At 41.8% G+C, this 7,661-nt stretch overlaps 1 pseudogene; it reads left to right on the top strand.

Annotated features, from left to right (window-relative positions):
• Positions 1-3,914: 3,914 nt before the first annotated feature.
• On the top strand, positions 3,915-4,934 carry LOC103091230 (leucine-rich repeat-containing protein FAM211B pseudogene; annotated as a pseudogene).
• Positions 4,935-7,661: the final 2,727 nt, after the last annotated feature.

The raw sequence follows: 7,661 nt of genomic DNA, 5'->3' as shown, positions 1-7,661 counted from the left end.
TAACATCTTAGGCACAGCAGTGTCACTGAGTGGACATCAGCAATTGGACACATGAGCTGTCTTAACATAGCACGACACACAGTTCACTCTGAAAACAAGTGGGATCAATCTGAAGAAGGAAACTTTCATTTGCTTAATTGGGTGTCCTCCCTTGCTAGGGGCCAAGTTGATGTGAAGGCCAAGCAAGGGTCCCAGGAAGGTGAACACTTTGATGTAAATGCTGTAGGAGGAAGGAAGAATGATATTGTTCCCCATCCTGGGAGCAGAACTGAAGTATGGGAGAGGGGACTGGTTTTGGGCCAGGCCTTGTTTTGAGTCTCCTTCCTGAGATGGAGGACCTAATGCCAAGCTCCAAAAGGAGCTGATGTCTTGATATCCAAAAGGTCCCTTGTGGTCTGACAAGTCCTGAAGGAGGAATTCCTTCCATGAGCCCTGCATAGCTGTGGCCTCCTGCTATTCCAGTAAGCTCCAAATGGCTGACTGGTAGACAGGCTGTCCCATTCTACCAGAAGCTGAGAATCCTACATGTGTACGATGTGCAGGCTGACAGTGGGATAGGAAAAATCAAGGTGATCCACCAAAGAGATCTGATAGGTAAAGCCACCTCCAGCACTTTCCAAGAAGTCAGTTCGCCAAACAGACTCTGACTCCTCAAAGATCAGGTAAAGAGTGTGGAGGACCAACCAATAATGGAATAATGGAGCTGTTTGACACCTCACTCTGAAAGGTCTGTCAGGCCATATCCTTAGGTTGCAACCACTGTGCAATCCACCCAGGGAGATTCATGAAGTCATTTTTTAACAAATATTTATGGGGCATATATCATGTACCAGACACTTCTGGGCACTTGGGAAGGATCATGGAACCAAACAAAAATCCCTGTCCTCATGGGTTTACCTTCCAGTAGTACAAATACACAATGAGCATAAAAAATAAATACATTATATGAGAGCTTGGAAGTGATAAGAAAGATTGAAAAATAAAAAGTAGACCAGAGTAAGGGCAACAAGAGTGCTAGAGGGTTGGCAGGGGTATGAGAAAGCAATTAAAAAAAAAAATTAAGGGCTTCCCTGGTGGCACAGTGGTTGAGAGTCCGCCTGCCGATGCAGGGGACACAGGTTCGTGCCCTGGTCTGGGAAGATCCCACATGCTGCGAAGCGGCTAGGCCCGTGAGCCATGGCTGGTGAACCTGGGCGTCCGGAGCCTGTGCTCCGCAACGGGAGAGGCCACAACAGTGAGAGGCCTGCATACAGAAAAAAAAAAAATTAAGTCTTGGATTCTTTAAAATGTTGCCTGGAATATTTTATTAACATTCTTCACTTTTATATAAACCATGAATGTTATCTAAATTTGTGAGAAAGCAATTTCTAAATAGGGTGCGCCTCAGAACGAGGAAATGACTTTTGAACACATATTTGAAGGCAGTTGAAGGAGATCTCATTCCTTCAGTGAGGAACCTAGCATATTTCACACCTGGAATAGATAATATTTTAACACCCCTCTCCTCCATAGGGAAAATATTTTCAAGAACAATCATGATGAATAATTATGGTAGTTAGAAAAGAAATGCAGAAAGTGAAAACTTTCTTCTATTGAAATTTATATATATAATAAAGTTAATAAAGAAATGTCACAGTACCCAAAAATGGTGGAAAACCATTGTTTTTATATCTACCTAAAACAGGATTTAACTGGAAGACAGTGTGCAGTGTCTTATAGGCACTAAACGTATTCTTACCATTTCATTCAGCAATGATGCTCCTTGGTATTTACTGAAATAAGTTGAAAACTTATGTCCACACAGAAATTTACACATAGATGTTTATAGCAGCTTTATTCATAATAGCCCCAAATTTGGAAGCACATATGATGTACTTTAATAGGCAAATGGGTAAATGAACTGTGATACTGCCATATAATGAAATATTATTCAGTAATAAAAAGAAATGAAATGAAAATAGGGACATTGCTATTGATAATCAACAAAAGAATTATGAGAATACTATGAATAGTTGCACCAACAACTAGATAACCTAGATGAAATCTTAGAAACCAAAGATCTACCAAGACAGAATTACAAAGAAATAGAAAATCTGAATAGACTCATAACTAATAAAGAGATTGAATCAGTAATCAAAAATCTCCTGACAAATAAAGATGATAGGCCAGATGGCTTCACTGAAAACTTCTACTGAAAAATTCTATCAAACATTTAAAGAAGAACTAACACTAAAAAAGTGAAGAAGAGGGGTTACTTCCTAACTCATAGAATGAGAATATAAAGCCACGACTGCCTTTATATCAAAGCCAGGCACAGATACTACAAGAAAAGAAAACTACAGACCAATATCCCTTATGAACATTAATGCAAAAGTTCTCAACATATACAGGCAGAACTGGAGATAAAGCAAGTTTGGTTCCAGACCACCACAATAAAGCAAATGTCACAATAAAGTGAGTCACACAAATTTTTTGGTTTCTTGGTACATATAAAAGTTATGTTTACACTATCCTGTAGTCTATTAAGTATGCAATAGCATCATGTCTAAAAAAACATTGTACACAACTTAATTTTAAAATATGTCATTGCTAAACAATGCTAATCATCATCCAAGCCTTCAGCTGGTTGTAGTAGTAACATCAAAGATCACTCATCATCAGGAATTGCCTGGCGGTTTAGTGGTTAGGACTCAGGACTTTTACTTCTGGGGCCCAGGTTCAATCCCTGGTTGGGGAACTAAGATCCCACAAGCTGCGCAGAGCAGCCAGAAAAAAAAACCAAAACCACTCCTATAGATCACCATAACAAATATAATAATAATGAAAATTTTGAAATATTGTGAGAATTACCAAAATGTGACACAGAGACATGAAGTGAGCAAATGGTGTTGGAAAAATGGGGCCAACAGACTTGCTTGATGTAGGGTTGCCACAAACCTTCTGTTTGTAAAAAGCACAATATCTGCAAAGCACAATAAAATGAAGCACAGTAAAACGAGGTATGCCTATACTAGCAAACTGAATTCAGCTGCATATTAAAAGATTATACACAATGGCCAAGTGGGATTTATTCCTGAAATAAAGGATAGCTCAACATATGAAAATCAATCAATGTAGAACACATATTAACAAAATGAAGGGGAAAAACACATGATCATCTCAATTGTTGCAGAAAAAGCATTTGACAAAATTCAAAACCCTCTCATGATAAAAACACTATAGAAACTAGGAATAGAAAGAAACTCTCTCAACATAATAAAAGTTGTATATGAAAAACCCACAACTAACATCCTATTCAGTGGTGAGAGACTTTTCCTCTAAGATGAAGAATAAGACAAGGATACCTGGTTTTGCCACTTCTATTCAACATATAATTGGAAGTTCTAACCAGAGCAGTCAATCAAGAAAAAGAAATAAAAGGCATCCCAATTGGGAAAGAGAAAGTAAAATTATCTCCATTCACAGATGACATTATACTATATGTAGAAAACTCCACACACACACCAAAGCGGGGAGTGGGGGGGACCTCTTAGAACTAATAAATGAAATCAGCAAAATTGCAAGGTATAAAATCAACACTAAAAAATTAGTTGCATTTCTATACACTAACAATGAACAACCGCAAAAGGAAATTAATAAACAATTCCCTTTACAATAACATCAAAAAGAATAAAATACCTAGGAATTAGCTTATTCAAGGGGGTAAAAGATTTCCACACTGAAAACTACAAAACATTGCTGAAATAAATGAAAGAAAACATAGATAAATGGAGAGACAACCCGTGTTCATAGATTAGAAAACAGTATTGTTAAGATTTCCACAATACTCAAAGTGATCTACATTTTTAACCCAATCTCCATCAAAATCCCAATGGCATTTTATGCACGGTAGAATAATCCATCCTAAAGTTCATATGGAAGTTCAAGGGAACTTCCAAAAAGACAAAACAATCTTGAAAAAGAAGAACAAGTTGGAGGACTCACCCTTCCGCGCGGCGGCCACGGGGGCGCGGCTGGGCCGGCGGCCCGGGCCCGAAGCGGGCTCGGAGGCTGGGGCGGCGGCGGGGTGCGGGCCGGCGCCCTATGAGCACCGGGTGCGCTGGCTCCGCGAGATCCAGTCGACGCTCCGCGAGCGGCGGCCGGAGCGCGCCCGGCAGCTGCTGCGCCTCCTGCGAGGGGACCCTTCTCACAGACATCCTCTACAGGAATGTGGCCTTCCTCAATCTGGTGGACCCCATCTCCCACGACCTGCTTGTGAACCTGGCCCGGGACCTGCAGTGCCCCAAGTCGCGCTGTCCCCGCAGGACTATGCGCTCTGGAAGTCCTCGGACAAGACCTGCCGGCAGCTCATCTACCACCTCACCCCTCACTCCAAGCGGCAGCAGGGGTCCAGCCTGCCCCGAAGGAAGACCCAGAGCTGCCTCAAGAGCAACCTCCAGAAGACTCTGCCGGCGCGGGAGACCGTGAACCTATCGGGGATACCACTGTCGGTGCGGGACGTGCAGCATATCATGCGTTACCTGGGCAGCCAGGGCGCCAGGCTGGCAGTGTTGGACCTGAGCTTCACGGGGCTGAGTGATGAGCTGCTGCACCGGCTGCTGCCCAGCCTCTGGACGCTGCCCCGCCTCACCCAGCTTCTGCTCAACGGCAACCGGCTGACGCGGGCTGCCGCCCGTGAGCTCACTGAGGTGATCAAGGACAACACCAAGTTCCCGGTGCTGGCCTGGGTGGACCTGGGCAACAACGTGGATGTGGCCTCCCTGCCCCAGCCCCTGCTGGTTGGCCTGCGCCGGCGGCTAAGCCAGCGCACCTCGCTGCCCACCATCTACGAGAGCCTGGACCCAGAGCCTGAGGGTGGCATGGCCGGGGCCACGGCCCTTGCCTCAGCAGCTAACGGGCCAGGGCCCAAGCCCCAGGCCTGCTGCACCCGGTGACCCGCCACCTGCCCTGGCTCCTGCTTCCTGACTCGCAACGCACCCGAGCACGTGGGAAGGGGTGATGGAGGCGGAGTTACCCCACAGGACCCGGATCCAGTGCACGGAGGAGGATGGGCTCATTGGAGACTGGATGGTCGGTCCAGGCTGGAGTCTCAGCCTTCCCTCAGCAGGAGGGGCCCAGCACCTACTGTGCAGACCCCACAATAAAGGCTGATGCCACCTCCAAAAAAAAAAAAACAAAAACAAAAACAACTTACTACAAAGCTAAACAATGTGGTACTGGCACAAAGACACACATATAGACCAATGGAATAGAATAGAGAGCTCAGAAATAAACTCTTGCACATATGGTTAAATGAATTTCAGCTAGGGTGTCAAGACTATTTACTGGGGGAAAGATAGTCTTTAACAAATGTTGCTGGGAAAATTGGATATCCACATGCAAAAAATAAAGTTGGACCCTTACCTTACACCATATACAAAAATTAACTCAAAATGGATCAAATCAAAGGCCCAAATATACAATCTAATACTATAAAACTCATAGAGGCATACATTGGGGAAAATCTTCATGACTTTGAATTTGGCAATGATTTCTTGGATGTGACAAGACAATAAAAGAAAAAATAGATAAATGAGACTATATGAAAATTAAAACTTCTGTACATCAAAAGACACAATCCACAGAGTGAAAAAGAAACTTATGGAATGGGATAAAATATTTACAAATCTATATAAAATATATAGAATATATATACTCCTACAATTTAACAACAAAAACCCAAATAATCCAATTTTTTAATAGGCAAAGGACTTGGACATTTTTTCAGAGATGATATACTAATAGTGCACAAGCACATGAATAGATGCTCAACACACTAATAATTAGGAAAATGCAAATGAAAATCACAGTGATTCCTGTCTGGCATGTAGGGAGCTTAGAAATCAACACTCCATTCTAAGAATAAGAAAGAAAGAAAAAAAACACTGGAATATCAGCAACTTTTCTTAGATCTGTCAGAGAAGCGAGGTCACAGGACAAACCACAGCCCCCAAAATTGGAGAGACAGAAAAGTGGATACAGATAATCACACCTTGCTGTAGCAGAAACCCACAAGCAGAAACCTCCTCAGGAACCAGTACCAGGGTAGGAAAGTCTGAACTGTAATTTACAAATTGCTAGATGCTCAGTGTGGTTAAGTCTGAAAATTAAAAACTCCAGAGGGGGCCCTCACTTCTGTGAATTTAATCCACAGGAGCTCAACCAGGTTGTGTCTATGAATCCCCCTGAATATCAGGGAAAATCTCCTTGGGCTCCCATCAGGGGGAGTGGAAAAGTAACCATTTTGATATATGCCAAAGCATTCTTTTCTTCTTAACAAGGCCTGTCCTCAAGAAAAACTATTTTACCAGAACCTAACCTATTGAGATTTTATCAGTGTATAACACTGGGAGAAGGAAAATACCTAACTTCAGCCATTGGGGGGTGGGGGTGGGTGGGTACTAAGAGGCATTTGTAAACTTCACAGCCCAGGAGCACAGGCTCATTGAAAGACTGAGACCAAATCATAGGACTACAGAATGCTTCTCGTACTCTGACAACTTACCATCACATTCCTAAAAGACTATTCACCAGAGTTACTTTCACCCAGTACATTATGTCTGGCTTTCAACAACAAAAAAATTATAATGCATATTACAAGACAAAAAAATGCAATCTGAAGAGACAAAGCAAGCATCAGAACCAGAGTCAGATATGGCAGGGATGCTGGAATTATCAAATCATGAATTTAAAATAACTATGACTAATATGCTAAGAACTGTAACGGAAAAAGTAGATGACATAAGAGAACACATGCATAAGGTAAGTAGACAGGTGGAAATTCTAAGAAAGAGTCAAAAGGAAATACTAGAGATCCAAAATGCTGTAGCAGAATGAAGAATCCCTTTGATGGGTCATTAGTAGACTGGACACAGCTGTGGAAAGAATCTCTGAGCTTGAGGATATGTCAATAGAAACTTCCAAAACTGGAAAGAGAAGAGAGAAAAGACTGAAAAAAATGAAATAGACTATCCAAGAACTGTGGGATAACAACCAAAAGTATAATATAGGTGTAACAGGAATACCAGAAGGAAAAGAAAGAGAGAAAAGAACAGAAGCAATATTTCAAACATTAATGAACGAGAATTTCCCCCAAATTAATGTCAGACACCAAACCACAGATCCAGGAAGTTCAGAGAACAGCAAGCAGAATAAATGCTGAAAACAAAAACAAAAGAAACAAAAACTATACTTTGTTATATCATAATCAATCTGCAGAATATCAAAGATTAAGAAAAATCTTGAAAAAACTGGGGGAAGGGGGACTTCTTACCTATAGAGAAGCAAAGATAAGAATTATACCCAACTACTCCTCAGAAACTATGTAGGTGAGAAGAGAGTGAAGTGAAATATTTAACGTATTGAGAGAAAATAAACATCAACCTAGAATTCTATATTATATTTTCATAATTCTGTGAAACTATCCTTCAAAAATGAAGGATAAATAGAGACTTCCTCAAACAAACAAAACTTGAAGGAATTTGTGGAGAGTAGATCTGCCTTGCAAGAAATGTTAATTGGAACTTCCCTGGCGGTCCAGTAGTTAAGACTACGTGTTTCCATTGTAGGGGGCATGGGTTCCATCCCTGGTCAGGGAACTAAGATCTCACACAGCCAAAAAC

Source organism: Lipotes vexillifer, unplaced genomic scaffold, assembly GCF_000442215.2.
Source record: "Lipotes vexillifer unplaced genomic scaffold, Lipotes_vexillifer_v1.1 scaffold514, whole genome shotgun sequence".
In the NCBI taxonomy this organism is placed as follows: Eukaryota; Metazoa; Chordata; class Mammalia; order Artiodactyla; family Lipotidae; genus Lipotes; species Lipotes vexillifer.
This window is presented reverse-complemented; position numbering and strand designations above follow the sequence as displayed.